Here is a 17,645-nt window from a genome sequence, read left to right on the forward strand (position 1 = left end):
CCTGTAATCCCAGCACTTTGGGAGGCAGGCGGATCACGAGGTCAGGAGATCGAGACCATCCTGGCTAACATGCCAAAACCCTGTCTCTACTAAAAATACAAAAAAGAAGAAATTAGCCAGGCGTGGTGGTGCGGCCTGTAGTCCCAGCTACTTGGGAGGCTGAGGCAGGAGAATCGCTTGACCCGGGAGATGGAGGTTGCAGTGAGCCAAGATCATGCCAATGCACTTCAGCAGCCTGGATGACAGAGAGAGACTCCATCTCAAAAGAAAAAAAAAAACCTAAATTAGGCAGGCTTGGTGACGGGTGCCTGTAATCCAGCTATTCAGGTGCCTGTAATCCAGCTATTCAGGAGGCTGAGACAGAGAATTGCTTGATCCTGGAAGCCGGAGGTTGCGGTGAGCTGAAATGGTACCACTGCACTCCAGCCTGGGCAACAGAGTGGAAAAAAAAAATCTGGTCTAATATCCAGAATTTACAAGGAACTTAAAGAAATTTACAAGAAGGCCGGGCGCGGTGGCTCAAGCCTGTAATCCCAGCACTTTGGGAGGCCGAGGCGGGTGGATCACGAGGTCGAGAGATCGAGACCATCCTGGTCAACATAGTGAAACCCCGTCTCTACTAAAAATACAAAAAACTAGCTGGGCGTGGTAGCGCATGCCTGTAATCCCAGCTACTCAGGAGGCTGAGGCAGGAGAATTGCCTGAACCCAGGAGGCGGAGGTTGCGGTGAGCCGAGATCGCGCCATTGCACTCCAGCCTGGGTAACGAGAGCGAAACTCCGTCTCAAAAAAAAAAAAAAAAGAAATTTACAAGAAAAAAACAACCCCATCAAAAAGTAGGCAAAGGATGTGAACAGACACTTCTCAAAAGAAGACATTCACATGGCCAGCAAACATATGAAAAAAATCTCAACATCACTGATCTTCAGAGAAATACAAATCAAAACCACAATGAGATACCATCTCATGTCAGTCAGAATGGTGATTATTAGAAAGCCAGGAAGCAATAGATGCTGGCGAGACTGTGGAGAAATAGGAAAGTTTTTATACTGTTGGTGGGAATGTAGATTAGTTCAACCATTGTGGAAGACAGTATGGTGATTCCCCAAGGATCCAGAAATGCCATTTGACCCAGCAATCCCATCACTGGGCATATACCCAGAGGGATATAAATCATTCTGCTATAAAGATACATGCACTTGTATGTTTATTGCAGCACCATTTACAATAGTAAAGACATGGAAACAACCCAAATGCCCATCAGTGATAGACTTGATAAAGAAAATGTGGTACGTATACACCATGGAATACTAAGCTGCCATAAAAAAAAGAATGAGATCATGTCCTTTGCAGGGACATGGATGAAGCTGGAAGCCATCATCCTCAGCAAACTTACACAGGAACAGAAAACCAAACACCACATGTTGTCACTCATAAGTGGGGGTTGAACAATGAGAGCACATGGACACAGAGAGGGGAACAACACATATCAGGGCCTGTTGGAGGTGGGAGTGAGGGGAGGGAACTTAGAGGATGGATCAGTAGGTCCAGCAAACCATCATGGCACACATATACCTATGTAACAAACCTGTACATTTTTGCACATTTATCCCCTTTTTTTTTTAAAAAAAAAAAGAAGAAAAAAGAAGTCTGGTTCCACATATACTGACAGTGGTTTTTTTTCTTTTTTGAGGGGTCTCACCCTGTCACCCAGGCTGGAGTATAGTGATGTGATCTCAGTTCACTGTAGCCTCTGTCCTCGTTGGGCTCAGGTGATCCTCCTACCTCAGACTCCTGAGTTGTTGGGACTATAGACGTATGCCACCACACCTGGCTCACTTTTGTATTTTTTGTAGACACAGGGCTTTGCCATATTGCCCAGGCTGGGGCAATGGTTGTTAAAGCATGGGAGTGGTCGAGTAACATGTGAATGCTAAAAGTGATGATTATCTTTACTATATAGATATTATACAGCCAACTCTCATCCCAGACTTTTCAGGGTACCACTTAGATGCTTCCTCTGGGTTATATTCTGAGTAAAGATGCTTTAAGAAAAGCTATGAGGTGTTTGGAAGCCAAATACAACCTATTAGTGTTTGGGGCCATGTTCGGTTTTCCCCTTGGATTGGATAATTACAAATTGACACACTAAAGTGTTGAATTTCAGTTCACTAAAGTGTTGAATTTAATGCAAGAAAAGGTGATACATTTAGATAATTTTTAAAATTGGTGATGAAAAAGTTACGAAAGGTAGTACCTAGGCAATTAATACAGAAATATGTGAAATAAAAAGTAAACATTGCTTTAATTTTTTTGTAGTTTGATTCTCCTGGAGTAACCACCGTTAATAATTTAGAGACTAGCCGGGCATGTTGGCTCACACCTGTAATCCCAGCACTTTGGGAGGCTGAGGCGGGTGGATCACGAGGTCAAGAGATCGAGACCATCCTGGTCAACACGGTGAAACCCCGTCTCTGCTAAAAAAATACAAAAAATTAGCTGGGCATGGTGGTGTGTGCCTGTAATTCCAGCTACTCAGGAGGCTGAGGCAGGAGAATTGCCTGAACCCAGGAGGCGGAGGCTGTGGTGAGCCAAGATCGCACCATTGCACTTTAGCCTGGGTAATAAGAGCAAAACTCCATCTCAAAAAAAAAAAAAAAAAAAAAAAAGTTTAGAGACTTTGTAGATTCAAAAATTAGATGCAAATATACACATACATGTACATACACCCTCAAATCAATATATGGTATTTTATTTCAACATGTATAGGATCATATTATACATACAGTTCTGCCAACTTTTTTAAAAAGTTTTTTTAAAAAATGTGATCAATAGGGCATAAGCAACCTATTTTTTAAATTGAACAATATATTAGTGTCATTTTTCTGTATCATGTACATTTAGTTTAGATGAAAGTAATCATTTATTTATATCAAAAGTTTGTGAATTCCTCCTTATGTCTATTTATATGACCAAGCATGAGATTTCTTTGTATACTTCCAATTTTTAAATTTTTATTATTTTTGGCTCAGACCATTCTTCATAACAAATATATTTCAATAATGCCTTTCAAAAAATGATAATGACAGTACTTTCTTTTTTTTTTTTTGAGACAGAGTTTCGCTCGTTACCCAGGCTGGAGTGCAATGGCGCGATCGGCTCACCTCAGCCTCCGCCTCCTGGGTTCAGGCAATTCTCCTGCCTCAGCCTCCCGAATAGCTGGGATTACAGGCGCGCGCCACCATGCCCAGCTAATTTTTTGTATTTTTAGTAGAGACGGGGTTTCTCCATGTTGACCAGGATGGTCTTGATCTCTCGACCTCGTGATCCACCCGCCTCGGCCTCCCAAAGTGCTGGGATTACAGGCTTGAGCCACTGCGCCCGGCCTAATGATAGTACTTTCTAATTAAAAGTAAAATATTTGCAGCTGGGCGCAGTGGCTTATGTCTGTAATACCAGCATTTTCGAAGGCTGAGGTGGGGGATTGTTTGAAGTCAGGAGTTCAAGGCTAGCCTGAACAACATAGTGAGGCCTTGTCTCAAAAAGATATATAAACTAAAAATTTTAAAAGCTCAATTTTTCAATGAAACCTAAATACACAACTATATACATGGTTTTCTATGGCTTCAGATTTTTATTGCTATTTATATGTATAATTTTAAAAATAGTTTAGTGCCTTTTTACAATAGTAAAGTATAGTAATTAACATTTATAATAATAATTTAATAGTTTGGAAAAGGCCAAAATGTTGATCAGGATTCTTTTTTTTTTTTTAAGACGGAGTATTGCTCTTGTTCAGGCTGGAGGGCAATGGTGCAATCTTGGCTCATTGCAACCTTAACCTCCGGGGCTCAAGAAATTCTCCTACCTCAGCCTCCCAAGTAGCTGGGATTACATACAGGCATGCAACACCATGCCCAGCTATTTTTTGTATTTTTAGTAGAGATGGGATTTTACCCTGTTGATCAGACTGGTCTCGAACTCCTGACCTCAGGTGATCCTCCCGCCTCAGCCTTCCAAAGTGCTAGGATTATAGGCGTGAACCACCGGCCTGGCCAGGATTCCTTTTAGAAACCCCTAGAGACATTTTTCAAGAATTTTGCAGCAAAGATTCTAAAAATTACAATGTTCATTTGTGTGGTAATCTTTGTATCTGTATCTGTTATTCCATATCAGCCTCACAATACAATTTCCTGATCTTTCTTTGTGTGTTTGTATGCGTATGTATATGTGTGTGTGTAGTTCATGTGTCATACATGTTTTTTGAGACAGTGTCTTGCTCTGCCTCATAGGCTGGGGTGCAGTAATGACATCATAGCTCACTGCAAACTTGAACTTCTGTGCTAAAGTAGTCCTCTTGTCTCAGCCTCTTGAGTAGTAAAGACTACAGTTGTGTGCCACCACACCTGGATAAGTTTTAACATTTTTTTTATAGAGACGGGGTCTCACTACATTGCCCAAACTGGTCTTGCACTCCTACCCTCAAGCAATCCTCCCACCTGGGCTTACCACAGTACTGGGATTACAGATGTGAGCCACCATGCCTGGCCAATGCATGGTTTTTTGTTTTTTGTTGTTGTTTTTGAGACCGGGTCTCTCTCTGTTACCCAGGCTGGAGTACAGTGGCATGATCTTGGCTCACTACATTCTCTGCCTCCTGGGTTCAAGTGATTCTCTTGCCCCAGCCTCCTCAATAGCTGGGATCATAGTTGCGTGCCACCACTCCTGGCTAATTTTTGTATTTTTTTGTAGAGATGGGGTTTTACCATGTTGGCCAGGCTGGTTTTAAAACTCCTGACCTCAGGTGATCTGCCCGAGTTGGCCTCCCAAAGTTCTGGGATTACAGGCATGAGCCACTGCACCCTGTTTTTTTTTTGAAATGGAGTTTCTATGATCTTGGCTCACTGCAGCCTCTGCCTCCCAGGTGCAAGCCGTCCTCCTTCCTGAGTAGCTGGGACTACAGGCGTGTGCTGCCACACCTGGCTAATTTTTCTATTTTTAGTAGAGATGGAGTTTCACTGTATTGGGCAGGCTAGTCTGAAACTCCTGACCTCAGGTGATCTGCCTGCCCCAGCATCCCAAAGTGTTGGGATTATAGGCATGAGCCGTTGTGTCCAACCTCAGTGCATGTTTTTAAAGAATTTCCCTTGCAGAGATGATGACATTGTCCCTGATCATGCTTTTTTCTCTTCTTTGTATTTATTGTTTCAATTCACAAAAAATATATTTGTGGCATACAACATGATGCTTTGAAATACGTATACATTATGGAATGGTGAAGTGAAACTAGGTAACGTGCATTACTTCACATCCTTATCATTTATTTGTGGTGGGAATACTTAAAATCTCTCTTGGCAATTTTTAGGTATTTAATACATTGTTATTAGCTATAGTTACTGTATGGTATATGATCATGCTTTAATTAGGAAGAAAAGAAGGAAGAAAAGCCACATGATAATAAAATATAAGATTTAATTAAATTCACAAAAGCCATATAGGGTATGATTCTATTTATATGAAATGTCCAAAATAGGCAAATAAATAGAGATACAAAATAGATTAGCTGTTTCTTGGGGAGAGGGGTAGATAGGAATGGCGAGTGACTACTAATGGTCTTGGGCTTCTTTTTGGGATGATGAAAATGTTCTAGAATTAACTAGTGATAAAGCCTTATGAATATATTGAAAACCACTGAATTGTATACTTTAAAAGGGTGAATTTTATGGTATGTAAATTATATCTCAATGAAAAATAATTAAATTGTACAGAAATTGATGTGTAAAGTCTCAGCACGTTACAGTATGATGCTGATTTTTTGCTGCTGTTCTGTTTATTGGTTGGGTAGCTTATTTGTGTCCTATAGTTTTATTATATGTAAATATAAATATGTCAAATATTTGCTGAATGTATTTCATATATACTTATAATAAAACTATAGAACACAAATATTTGATGACCTGTTTGTATGTGTATAATGTTAAAAATTATAGACACTGGTTGGGCACAGTGGCTCATGCCTATAATTCTAGTGGTTTGGGAGGCTGAGGTAGGAGTGTCATTTGAGCCCAGGAGTTAAAGACCAGCCTCGGTGACATAGTAAGATCCTGTCTCTGTGAAACAATTTAAAAATTAGCCAGGTGTGGTGGCACATGCCTGTAGTCCCAACTACTCGAGAGACTGAAGTGGGAGGATCACTTGAGCCTAGGAGTTTGAGGTGATAGTGAGCTATGATTGTGCCACTGCACTGCAGCCTGGGTGACGCAGTGAGGCCATATATATATGGTCTCTCTATAGACAGTAAACAGAATTGTGTCTGTTATTAAAATGTTACAGAACATACTGGGAAGTTCTCAGAAATCCAGAATTTGTTTTTCTTATTTCAGTGATAGAATTTGTGTAGGGCTGGGCCGGTGGATAGAGAAACATGGTTTAATATCTTGAAGTTCTGTACCCTACTACTGCATTTTGTTGTCTTTGGTGTGACATTCTTTGAACTTACTGAAATTTATTTAGTTTTAAAATGTTCTTTGTTTTAGTATTTCAGTGTTTTAAAAGTTTATAACAGGGGAAGGAAATATAGTAGTATTTAAAAAGTCCAAAATGAGCCACTAAATGGTAACTTATTCACGGAGGGAATGAGGATGTGATGAAACAGTGAGCCCTTGTTTATTATTGCTTAGCCACCTGGAGTGGAATTTTGCCAGTCCTGAAATCCAAGTAAAGCAGCCAAGGTTTCCATGGTTTGAGTTTAAATTGAGCAAAGATTAGTGCCTTGTTTTGAAACTTGGTTGAAAAAAGAAATGCCAACAGTGACTGAAGAATATTAACATAAACCTTAGAGATTATAATCAGTTATGCAGAGAAAATATGAAACAGTTATTTAACAGTTGCAAGGTATGCTGTCATGTATACATACTGTCTCATTTGTTATGCGTGTTAATCCTGTGAAGTAGAACTGGAATTATCCCCCATTAACTAAAGAGGAAACAGCTTAAGGTAGCCTAGCTGATAAGGGGTAGGTAGATTTTTGGACCTAAGCTATTTAACTTCACCACCAACGTTTCTCTAACTGTACTATTGGGGGATTAATTACTGTCTTTAGGAATTAAGTTTTTTCCAGTGTCTAATATTTGGATACATAGGGGAAATATTGGTTGAAGGCAGAGAGGGGTGTAGTTGCTTAAAAGCAATTCTGATTACCTTAAACTAGCTCAGCTTTCACCCAGTTTTCTTCTGTTCTATCTCAAGTGTTTTAAGGTAATTCTCTTCTCTTAGTGTGTGGTGCTCCTTAGTATTCATTTTGGTCAGTTTTTTCAGTTTTTTTCCCAGGTTGATTTAGGGATTTTGCCTTTGCCTGGGAGAATTATTCTGAGGAGGTTGGGACCAAGAGTTAAATTATATTGAAACTTTCTGAAAAGTAATTTTTACAGTTGGTTTTTGTATTTACTTTGTTCTTTTACATCGATAGAATTAATTTTCAGCTTTCCTGAGACTTCAAATGATTAATCTATCTGTTGTTCCTTTACCAAGTATTTTTTCGTTCCAAGTGTTAACTTTTAAAATTCCTTCTTGGCTGGGTGTGGTAGGTTATGCCCCTAATCTCCGCACTTTGGGAGGCTGAGGTAGGAGGATCACCAGAGCCCAGGAGTTCTAGAGCAGCCTGGACAATAAAGACCTTGTCTGTAAGAAAAAAAACATTGCTTGTTTAGTAAAGGAATGGAATTATTTAAACATCTAGGAAACATTTTTATTATCTATTGCTGGATTATTTGACAGTGAGTAATTGAAGAAAGTGGCATATTACTACCTTCTACTATTTACTACCAATAAAGTATATAAAAAACTAGTTTTGCTTCAGCATATTTTTAAGGCAGTCTAATTCTTTCATGAGATTTAATGGCTGATTAGGCTTGCTAGTCCAAATCATTGTCATTTCTTTTCTCTGATTCTCATATTAAGGCTAGGTCTGGGCTATATGATTAAAATTATTAATCCACTGGCAGTATGCCAGGTTCCAATTGGGGAATCTGGTGCTTTCTAACAGAAACCTTTTTTTTCTGATTTTTTGGAAACATACACGGAAGAAAAACAGACTAACATTTCAGTTCGGTATATGTCTCTCCTCTAGCGTCTGGCAGCTTGTGCATTCCGTTTTTCTAGTCTAACATTTATGCTTTTCCCCCCTTGGTGTACTTTCTTGTTGTTCATATGTCACTTATAATTCTTGTGTAAAGTGTAATCTCAAGTTCCTTCTTTTAATTAAATGACTATCCCGTCAGTGCTCAAAGCACTTCAGATGTGTGCCAACATCATTTAATAGGAAGTAGTACTGCTCTTAAACACCCAAACCTGTACTCTTATGTGATCTTTTTTTATTGCCCTTTAGCCTGTGTTATTTTTTTCTTTCATTGTTGTTTGAAAGTTATATAGTGTGGGTTTTGTTTTGTTTTGTTTTTTTGTTTTCTGAGATAGGGTCTTGCTCTGTTGCCCAGGCTGGAGTGCAGTGACATGATCACGGTTCACTACAACCTTCCCCTGCTAGTCTCTAGAGATCCTCCCACCTTAGTTTCCCAAGTAGCTTGGGTAGTAGCTGGAATTACAGGTGTGTACCACCATGCCTAGCTAATTTTTAACTTTTTTTTATAGAGGTCTCACCATGTCATCCAGGCTGGTCCTGATCTCCTGGACTCAAGTGATCCTCTTGCCTTGTCCTCCCAAAGTGCTGGGATTATAGGTATAAGCCGCTATGCCTGAATGAAAATAATATAGTTTTAATTTGCTGCAATGACCAAGTTGGACTCTACATTTTCATTATATTTGTGAAGCTATAGAGGACTATAAACTTTTGAGTAAATAAAGGGATATCATGCTGAGAAACATGAATGACTTTATACTGCTGAATACTTTGGCCAACAATATGAGTCATGTACTGTATAGATATATTGTTTTTTTGAAATAGCAGTTTTATTGCGATATAAATCACATACCATACAATTAGTCTGTTTAACATGTACCATTTAATGGTTTATTCACAATAACCATTACAATTGATTTTAGAATATTTTCATCTCACTGCCTCCCCCAAAATCTCATACTAATTTAGCAATCACCCCCTCTCCCCTATAGTTCTAGGCAAGTGAAAATCTACTTTCTGTCTGTATATGTTTGTCTATTCTGGACATATAATATTAATGGAATCATATAATAGCCAGTCTTTTGTATCTGGCTTCTTTCACTTAGCATAATGTTTTCAAGGTTCATCGATGTTGTATAATATAATACTTCATTCCATTTATGGCTGAATAACATTCCATTATGGATGTACCATGTTTTGTTTACATATTCAGTTAATCAGTTGTTGGACATGTCAGTTGTTCACTTTAATGCAACCACATTGCCCTTCTCTCTGTTCCTCAGATTACCAAGACCCTTCCTGCCTCAGAGCCTTCAGACATGCTGCTTCCTGTGCTGTAAGGCCAACTCTGCCCATAAAATGCAGCAAATTTTTGTTCATCCTTTAGCTCTGAACTTGATTGGCACTTCCTCAGGGAGGTTTCACCAGTAGCACCCACCCTTCTCCGAGCTAACCAGCTCTCCTATAATGTGTTTTCCACAGCAGCCTTGCGTCTCCTTTATAGCACTTACTAGTGGTTGGGTTGTTGCTGAATTGTTTGGTATCTGATTCCCTCTCCAGAGTATAAGTTCTGTGACGACAAAGACTAGTTCACTGTTATTCAGCAATTGGCATAGTAACTGGTACCTGATAAACACTCAATGATTTGGATGGATGAATGAACAAACGAACACTGCAAACCGGGCAGAGGGGATGCAAAGCTGAATAAGATATAGCCTTTGATTTTGAAGAATTCATGATTTCATGTGACCTGTAATAAAATACAGAACTGGGACTCAGGAAAGAGTTTGCAGTTAGAAGTACATATGTGGTTATATGAGAAGAGCCTACCATTTTACTTTCTCCATTTTCTTGGCTCTTGGACTTTTGCTCTGGTTTAAATGGTTTTCTGAAACTATAAAACCATTGAGATATAATTAACACAACGTAAAACCTACCATTTTAAAGTGTACAGTAAAATGGTTGTGAGTGTATTTGCTATGTTGAGTGGCCATCATCCCCATCCAGTTTCATTATCCCCAAATGAAATCCTATACCTATTAGCAGTCAGTATCAGTTTTCCCTCCCCATAATCCCCTGGCAACCCCTAATCTACTTTCTGTCTTTACAGGTTTGCCTATTCCAAACATTTCATATTAATGGAGTCATACAATATGTGGCCTTTTATGTCTTGCTTCTTTCACTTAATGCAGTGTTTTCAAGGTTCATCTGTGTTGTAGCATGTGTCAGTACTTCATTCTTTTTTTTTTTTTTTTTGAGACGGAGTTTCGCTCTTGTTGCCCAGGCTGGAGTGCAATGGCACGATCTCGGCTCACCGCAACCTCCGCCTCCTGGGTTCAGGCAATTCTCCTGCCTCAGCCTCCTGAGTAGCTGGGATTACAGGCACGTGCCACCATGCCCAGCTAATTTTTTTTTGTATTTTTAGTAGAGACGGGGTTTCACCATGTTGACCAGGATGGTCTCGATCTCTCGACCTCGTGATCCACCCGCCTCGGCCTCCCAAAGTGCTGGGATTACAAGCTTGAGCCACCGCGCCCGGCCACTTCATTCTTTTTCTTATTGCTGCATAATTTTCCATTGTATTGATATATTACATTTTGTTTACCAATTCATTGGTTGATGGACATGTCTTCCTTTTTTTTTTTTTTTTTAAACTAATTCCAGTGGATGTGAAGCACTATTATTTTTAAGCCTTTTAAAAATTAGCAAAGAGTAAACGATAGATTGGTGTAAGAATCAGTCCCTTGCACTTTGTTTTCTGTCTTCCTAAAACAACCCCTAATTAACCAGCCCTTTGACATCTCTATTCTGCACCTGGGTATAGAGCACTGACAGAGCAAAATCCTAGATCCTGACTCTCTTCTATCTTTACCTGGATAATTTTTATTTTCTCTGTAGAATTAGGCATGATTTTTACCCAGCCTCCATCTGCACCATCTGAATTAGATTCTTTTTTTTTTGGCTATTAATCATGCCACATTATTTTTAATTACGTACAAAGATCTAACATGTCACCCAGGAACCATTTCACCCACTGCTCTGTTTGGCTACCGGTCTTTTTTCTCTCTCTTCAGCAATGGTGAGGCAGATACCCTTTCCTCAGGGAAGAGAAATCCATGGTTTGTTGCCCTTGCCAAAAACAAAAATGTTGGAAAGTCGAGTGGCAAGCTGCTGCCATTGGTATCTTTCACGTGAGCTGCATCAAAAGATTAGGGTGCCTCGCTCTGTTGGTGATCACACCAATTCTTCCCAGGTTAGCACCTCCAGTCACCATATACAGTTTACCAGGGTTACCAGTGTTGAACTTGATGAAATCAGTAATCTTGCCAGTCTCAAAATTAATCTGAATGGTATCATTCACCTTAATGAGGGGATCAGGGTTGTGGATTATGTGAGGATCATGAGTCACCAGATGAGAGATTCCTTTTGTGCCCACAAAGATTCTTCTCACTTTGCACAACTTGTACTTGGCCTCTTCAGGTGTAGTATAACATACAGCAAAGCGACCCTTGGTATCATAGATCAGATGGAAATTCTCTCCCATTTTGTCAATGCTGATGACATCCATGAATCCAGCAGGGTAGGTTATATCAGTTTGGACCTTGCCATCAATCTTAATTAATGGCTGCATGCAAATCTTCTTTACTTCATCTCCTGTCAGGCCATACTGAAGTCTGTTCCTTAGGAAAATGATGAAGAGGAGACGCTGTCTCAACTTGTGGGGACTAGTGGATGGACAAGGAGCAAACACACCGGGCAATTTATCCAGCATCCAATGCTTTAGAGCTGCTACCCACTTCAGATGCTTCTTGGGACTATGAGCCATGGCTGCATTAGGCAAGGAAAGAGGACCTCTGTCTTCTCTCTCTCTCTCTCTCTCTTTTTTTTTTTTTTTGAGATGGAGTTTTGCTCTTGTTACCCAGGCTGGAGTGCAATGGCGCGATCTCATCTCACCACAACCTCAGCCTCCTGGGTTCAAGCAATTCTCTTGCCTCAGCCTCCCGAGTAGCTGGGACTACAGGCGTGCACCACCATGCCCAGCTAATTTTTGTATTTTTAGTAGAGATGGGGTTTCACCGTGTTGACCAGGATGGTCTTGATCTCTTGACCTTGTGATCCATCCGTCTCGGCCTCCCAAAGTGCTGGATTACAGGCGTGAGCCAACATGCCCAGCCTTCTCTCTTTTTTTTTAACAAAATTTTTCTTCCTTCTTTTTTTTTTTGAGACAGTCTCTGTGTGTTACCCAGGCTAGAGTGCAATGGTGTGATCTCAGCTCACTGCAACCTCCACCTCCTGGGTTCAGGTGATTCTCTTGCCTCAGCCTCCTGAATAGCTGAGATTACAGGTGCAAGATTCCACACCTGGCTAATTTTTGTATTTTTAGTAGAGACAGGGTTTTATCATGTTGACCAGGCTGGTCTCGAAGTCCTGGCCTCAAGTCATCCACCTGCCTTAGCCTCCCAAAGCACTAAGATTACAGATGTGAACCACTGTGCCCTGCTGAATTAGATGGTAGAGTTCCCTGTACTTCCCTTTATTGGAGCATTTGCACATAACTGTTAGTCTGTCTTCCTCCTTGCACTAGAAACTCCTTAGAGACGATGTATGTCTCATTTTATGTGGGACACCACCCCCTCCCCTATCAGTTGCTGACTGACCTGGATAGTGAAAGACAGGATCTAGAATAAGAGTCTTGAGCAGCAGTTCAGCTCAAAGACACGTTAACGTGGACATTGCTACACTTTATACAAACAGCAAAGATGATCTGTTCCTTTGATTTTGTACACAAATGGTTGCATTCTGTATATACTGATCAGCATTTGTTTTTCCCCCCAGTTTGTCTTTTTGTTTATTTTATAATATGATATATACAAAAGAATATATGTATGACAATTACAAAACGTAATAAAATGAACTTCCATGAACCTACCACTCATCGTGGGAAACACATCACTAATATTGTTGCCTCAACCTCTTTGCTGTTCTCTTTTTTCATTTCCCTGCCTCCTCCCAAGTGGAAGCCACCATTCTGAATTTTATGTGCATTTTCCTCTCACACTAGAACAAAGTTTTAATTATATCTAATGTATGATTAATTTTTGCTCTGGAGACATAAAAGTAGGATCATGCTCTATTTAGTCTTTTGTGACTTGTGTTTTTTCACTGGATATTGTATAATTCTTCTATGTCGTGTACCTTCACGTCATATCTTGGTGATTGTTTTATATTAGCATGTAAAGAACTGATGCTGTTTTTATTTTTTTATTTTTACTCATGCTGTTTTTTTTCTCTTTTATTTTTACTCATGCTGTTTTTTTCTTGTTATAGCTGTGTATATGGTCAGTACATCATATAATTTAATGAATATTTTGCAGCATTTTTCTTTTTTTTTTAGCTATCTCCTACAGGAAGGAAGGATTTTTTTCTTTTTTTTTTTGTTTATTTTTAATTTTTCTATACACCAATTGATGCTAGAGCAAGGAAGTATTTTTTATTTAGCAAGATTCTTTCACATATATTTCTTTATTCTTGTTCTTAGAACTTTGAAAACCATTTGGTATAGTGTATGGTATATGAAATTCTAGAAACTCAATATTGAATTTTCCTTATTTTGTTTGACATTATACCTTGTGTGAAAGCACTTGAATACTAATGCTTTATGCACTATTTTCTATGAAAACTATGAATTTTGTACTTAAAAAAACTGGTAAAATATTTAATGTAAATTTATCCTCTTAACAGTTTTTAAGGGTATAGTACAGTATTTTTATTTTTATTTATTTTTTATTTTTATTATTTTATTTTATTTTCTAGAATTACCACAGTTATCCAAGTACTAGTACAGTATTTTTAATCATATGCACATTGTTGTACAACATATCTTTATAACTTTTTTATCTTGTGTAACTAAAATTCTATTCCCTTTGAACAATATCTTTTTCCTTCTCCCCTGGCCCTGGCAATCACCATTCTATTTTTTTAAAATGTGTTTGATTATGTTAGATACCTCATATTATAAATAGAATCATGCTGTATATGACTTTTTTTGACTGGCATATTTCACTTAGCATAGTGTCCTCAAGGTTCTTCCCTATTGTAATGTATGACAGGATTTCCTTCCTTTTTTTAAGGCTGAGTAATATTCCATTTTATGTATATATCACATTTTCTTTTTTTCCTTTTTTTTTTTTTTTTTTGAGACAGAGTCTCACTCTGTTGCCCAGGCTGGAGTACAGTGGCACGATCTTGGCTCACTGCAGCCTCCACCTTCTGGGTTCAAGTGACTCTCCTGCCTCAGCCTCCCGAGTAGCTGTGATTACAGGTGCCTGCCACCATGCCATGCTAGTTTTTGTATTTTTTGTAGAGACAAGGTTTCACTGTGTTGGCCAGGCTGGTCTTGAACTCCTGACCTCAAGTGATCCACCTGCCTTGACCTCCCAAAGTTCTGGGATTACAGGTGTGAACCACAGCGCCCAGCCCTCATTTTCTTTAAAAAAAAAAAAAAAAAAGGGCCAGGTGCGGTGGCTCAAGCCTGTAATCCCAGCACTTTGGGAGGCTGAGGCAGGTGGATCACGAGGTCAAGAGATCGAGACCATCCTGGTCAACATGGTGAAACCCCGTCTCTACTAAAAATACAAAAAAATTAGCTGGGCATGGTTGTGTGTGCCTGTAATCCCAGCTACTCAGGAGGCTGAGGCAGGAGAATTGCCTGAACCCAGGAGGTGGAGGTTGCGGTGAGCTGAGATTGCTCCATTGCACTCCAGCCTGGGTAACAAGAGTGAAACTCCGTCTCAAAAAAAAAAAAAAAAAAAAAAAAAATTAATTTAAAAAATTTCAATAGTTTTGGGCGAACAGGTGGTTTTTTGTTATATAGATAAGTTATTTAGTGGTAACTTCTGAGATTTTAGCGCACCTGTCACCCAAGAAGTGTACATTGCACCCAATGTATATCACATTTTCTTTGTCCATTTGTCCTTTGATGAAAATTTAGGTTGCTTCCACATCTTGGCTATTGTGAATAATGCTATAGTGGATGTAGGTGTGTGCAAATGTCTCATTAAGGTCCTGTTTTCAATTCTTTTGGATATATATCCAGAAGTAGGATTGTTAGATCATATGGTAGTTCTATTTTTACCTTTTTGAGGAACTGCCACACTGTTTTCCATAGCAACTGCACCATTTGACAATCCCACCAACAGTGTACAAGGTTCGGACTTCTCCACATCCTAACAATAACACTTGTTTTTTGGTAGTGACCATCATTCTAACAGGTGTGAGGTGATATCACATTGTGTTTTGATTTGTATTTCCCTGATCGTAAGTGACGTTGAGCATCTTTTCATATGCTTATTGGCCATTTGTGTATTTTTTTGGAGACCTGTCGAATAATTCCTTTGCCCATTTTAAAATTCACTTATTTGTTTTTTTTTTTGTTATTGAATCATAGGTGTTCTTTATGTATTCTGTTCTAAAATTCTTGAACTGTTTTCCTACAGGCTATTTTGTAAAATCATGAAGCCCTTTGTGATTTGGTCTTTGTTTGCTTTTCCAGCTGTATATCTAGCCACTTCCCCTCAGGAACCCTATGATTCACCACACAATCTACATAGAATCACTTCTTGTTCTCAGAACAAGGCTATCTGCTTTTGTGCACATGTCATTTCCCCTGTGTGGCATATCTTCCACTTAGTGTTTTGTGGGATGTGGATAAGATAGGGTTGGTGGTGGTGGCCTTGGAAATGTTCTGCATAGATGGCATTCATCCCATTGATGGTCTCCACTTACTGAGTTCTACAAGCAGTTTGGCATGGTGGGAAGAGCTGGCATTTGAGCTTTGTTTGTTTGTTAATTAATTTATTTATTTGAGACAGAGTTACGCTCTGTCATCCAGACTAGAGTGTGGAGTGTGGATTGTACAGTGGCATGATCACAGCTCACTACAGCCTTGAATTTCTGGACCCAAATGATCCTCCCACAGCTTCCTGACAAGCTAGGACTATAGGTGCAAACCACCATACCCCATTAATTATAAAAAGTTTTTCCTTAGAGACAGGGTCTCACTATGTTGCCCAGGCTAGTCTTTTTTTTTTTTCCAAGTCTCACTCTGTCCAGGCTGGAGTGTAGTGGCACGGTCTTGCCTTCATTGCAGCCTCCACCTCCCAGAATCAAGTGATCCTCTTGCCTCAGTCTTCTGAGTAGCTGGGGATACAGACACGTGCCAACATGCTCGGCTAATTAAAAACAATTTTTTTTTTTTTTGAGACGGAGTTTTGCTCTTGTTACCCAGGCTAGAGTGCAATGGCGTGATCTAGGCTCACTGCAACCTCTGCCTCCTGGGTTCAGGCAAGTCTCCTGCCTCAGCCTCCTGAGTAGCTGGGATTACAGGCACGCGCCGCCATGCCCAGCTAATTTTTTGTATTTTTAGTAGAGACAGGGTTTCACCATGTTGACCAGGATGGTCTCGATCTCTTGACCTCGTGATCCACCCGCCTCAGCCTCCCAAAGTGCTGGAATTACAGTCTTGAGCCACCGCGCCCGGCCCAACAATTTTTTTTTTTTTGTAGAAATAAGATGTCACTATATTGCCCAGATTGGTCTTGAGCTCCTGGACTCAAGCAGTCCTCCCACCTTAGCCTCCCAAAGCACTGGAGTTATAGGTGTGAGCCACCACACCCTGCTGAGCTTGAGTTACTTTGGTTTTGATATTTACTAGCCATGTGAACTTTGTAAATGTACAGTCTGCCCTTGAACCCACACAGTTGAAAATCCAAGTATAACTTGGGGTTTTCTTTTGAGACAGAGTCTCTCACTTTGTCACCTAGGCTGGAATATAGTGGTACGATCTCCTCCCACCTCAGCCTCCTGGGCAGCTAGGACCACAGATGCATGCCACCATGCATGGCTGATTTTTTGTATTTTTGGTAGAGACTGGATTTCGCCATGTTGCTCAGGCTGATCTTGAACTCCTGAGCCCAAGTGATCCACCTGCCTTAGCCTCCCAAAGTGTTGGGATTATAGGCGTGAGCCACTTTGCCTAGCCTCTAAGGATAGCTTTTGACTCCCCTAAAACTTAACTCCTAATAGCTCATTGTTGACTGGAAGGCTTACCAAAAACAAACAGCTGATTAACACATTTTTTAATGTAATATGTATTATATACAGTTATTCTTATGATAAGGTAAGCTAGAGAAAAAAAAATGTTAAGAAGATCATAAGAGAAAGTATAGTTACTATTTATTCAGTGGAAGTGCATCATCATAAAGGTCTTTATCCTCATTGTCTTCATGTTGAGCAGGCTGAGGAAGAGGCAGAAGTTGTTGGTCTTGCTGTCTCAGTGGTGGCAAAGGCAGAAGAAAATCCAATCCGTATTTAAATGTGCCCTCAAAGTTCAAACCTATGTTCAAGGGTGTTCAGTTTTTTGAAACTTCTATTTTCTAATCTGTAAAATAGGGACAATAATTAACCGTATAGAGCTAATACAAAATTTAAGTAAAAAATGACATATAAAATGC

The 17,645-nt window shown here is 39.7% G+C and overlaps 1 protein-coding gene and 1 pseudogene across 1 annotated transcript in view; one reads left to right on the top strand and one right to left on the bottom strand.

Annotated features, from left to right (window-relative positions):
* SWAP70 (switching B cell complex subunit SWAP70) overlaps positions 1-17,645 on the top strand; it is a 99,151-nt gene that overhangs the window by 34,679 nt on the left and 46,827 nt on the right. The window lies entirely within an intron of this gene.
* On the bottom strand, positions 11,099-11,959 carry LOC101049093 (small ribosomal subunit protein eS4, X isoform-like; annotated as a pseudogene).

Source organism: Saimiri boliviensis, chromosome 6, assembly GCF_048565385.1.
Source record: "Saimiri boliviensis isolate mSaiBol1 chromosome 6, mSaiBol1.pri, whole genome shotgun sequence".
Taxonomy (NCBI): domain Eukaryota; kingdom Metazoa; phylum Chordata; class Mammalia; order Primates; family Cebidae; genus Saimiri; species Saimiri boliviensis.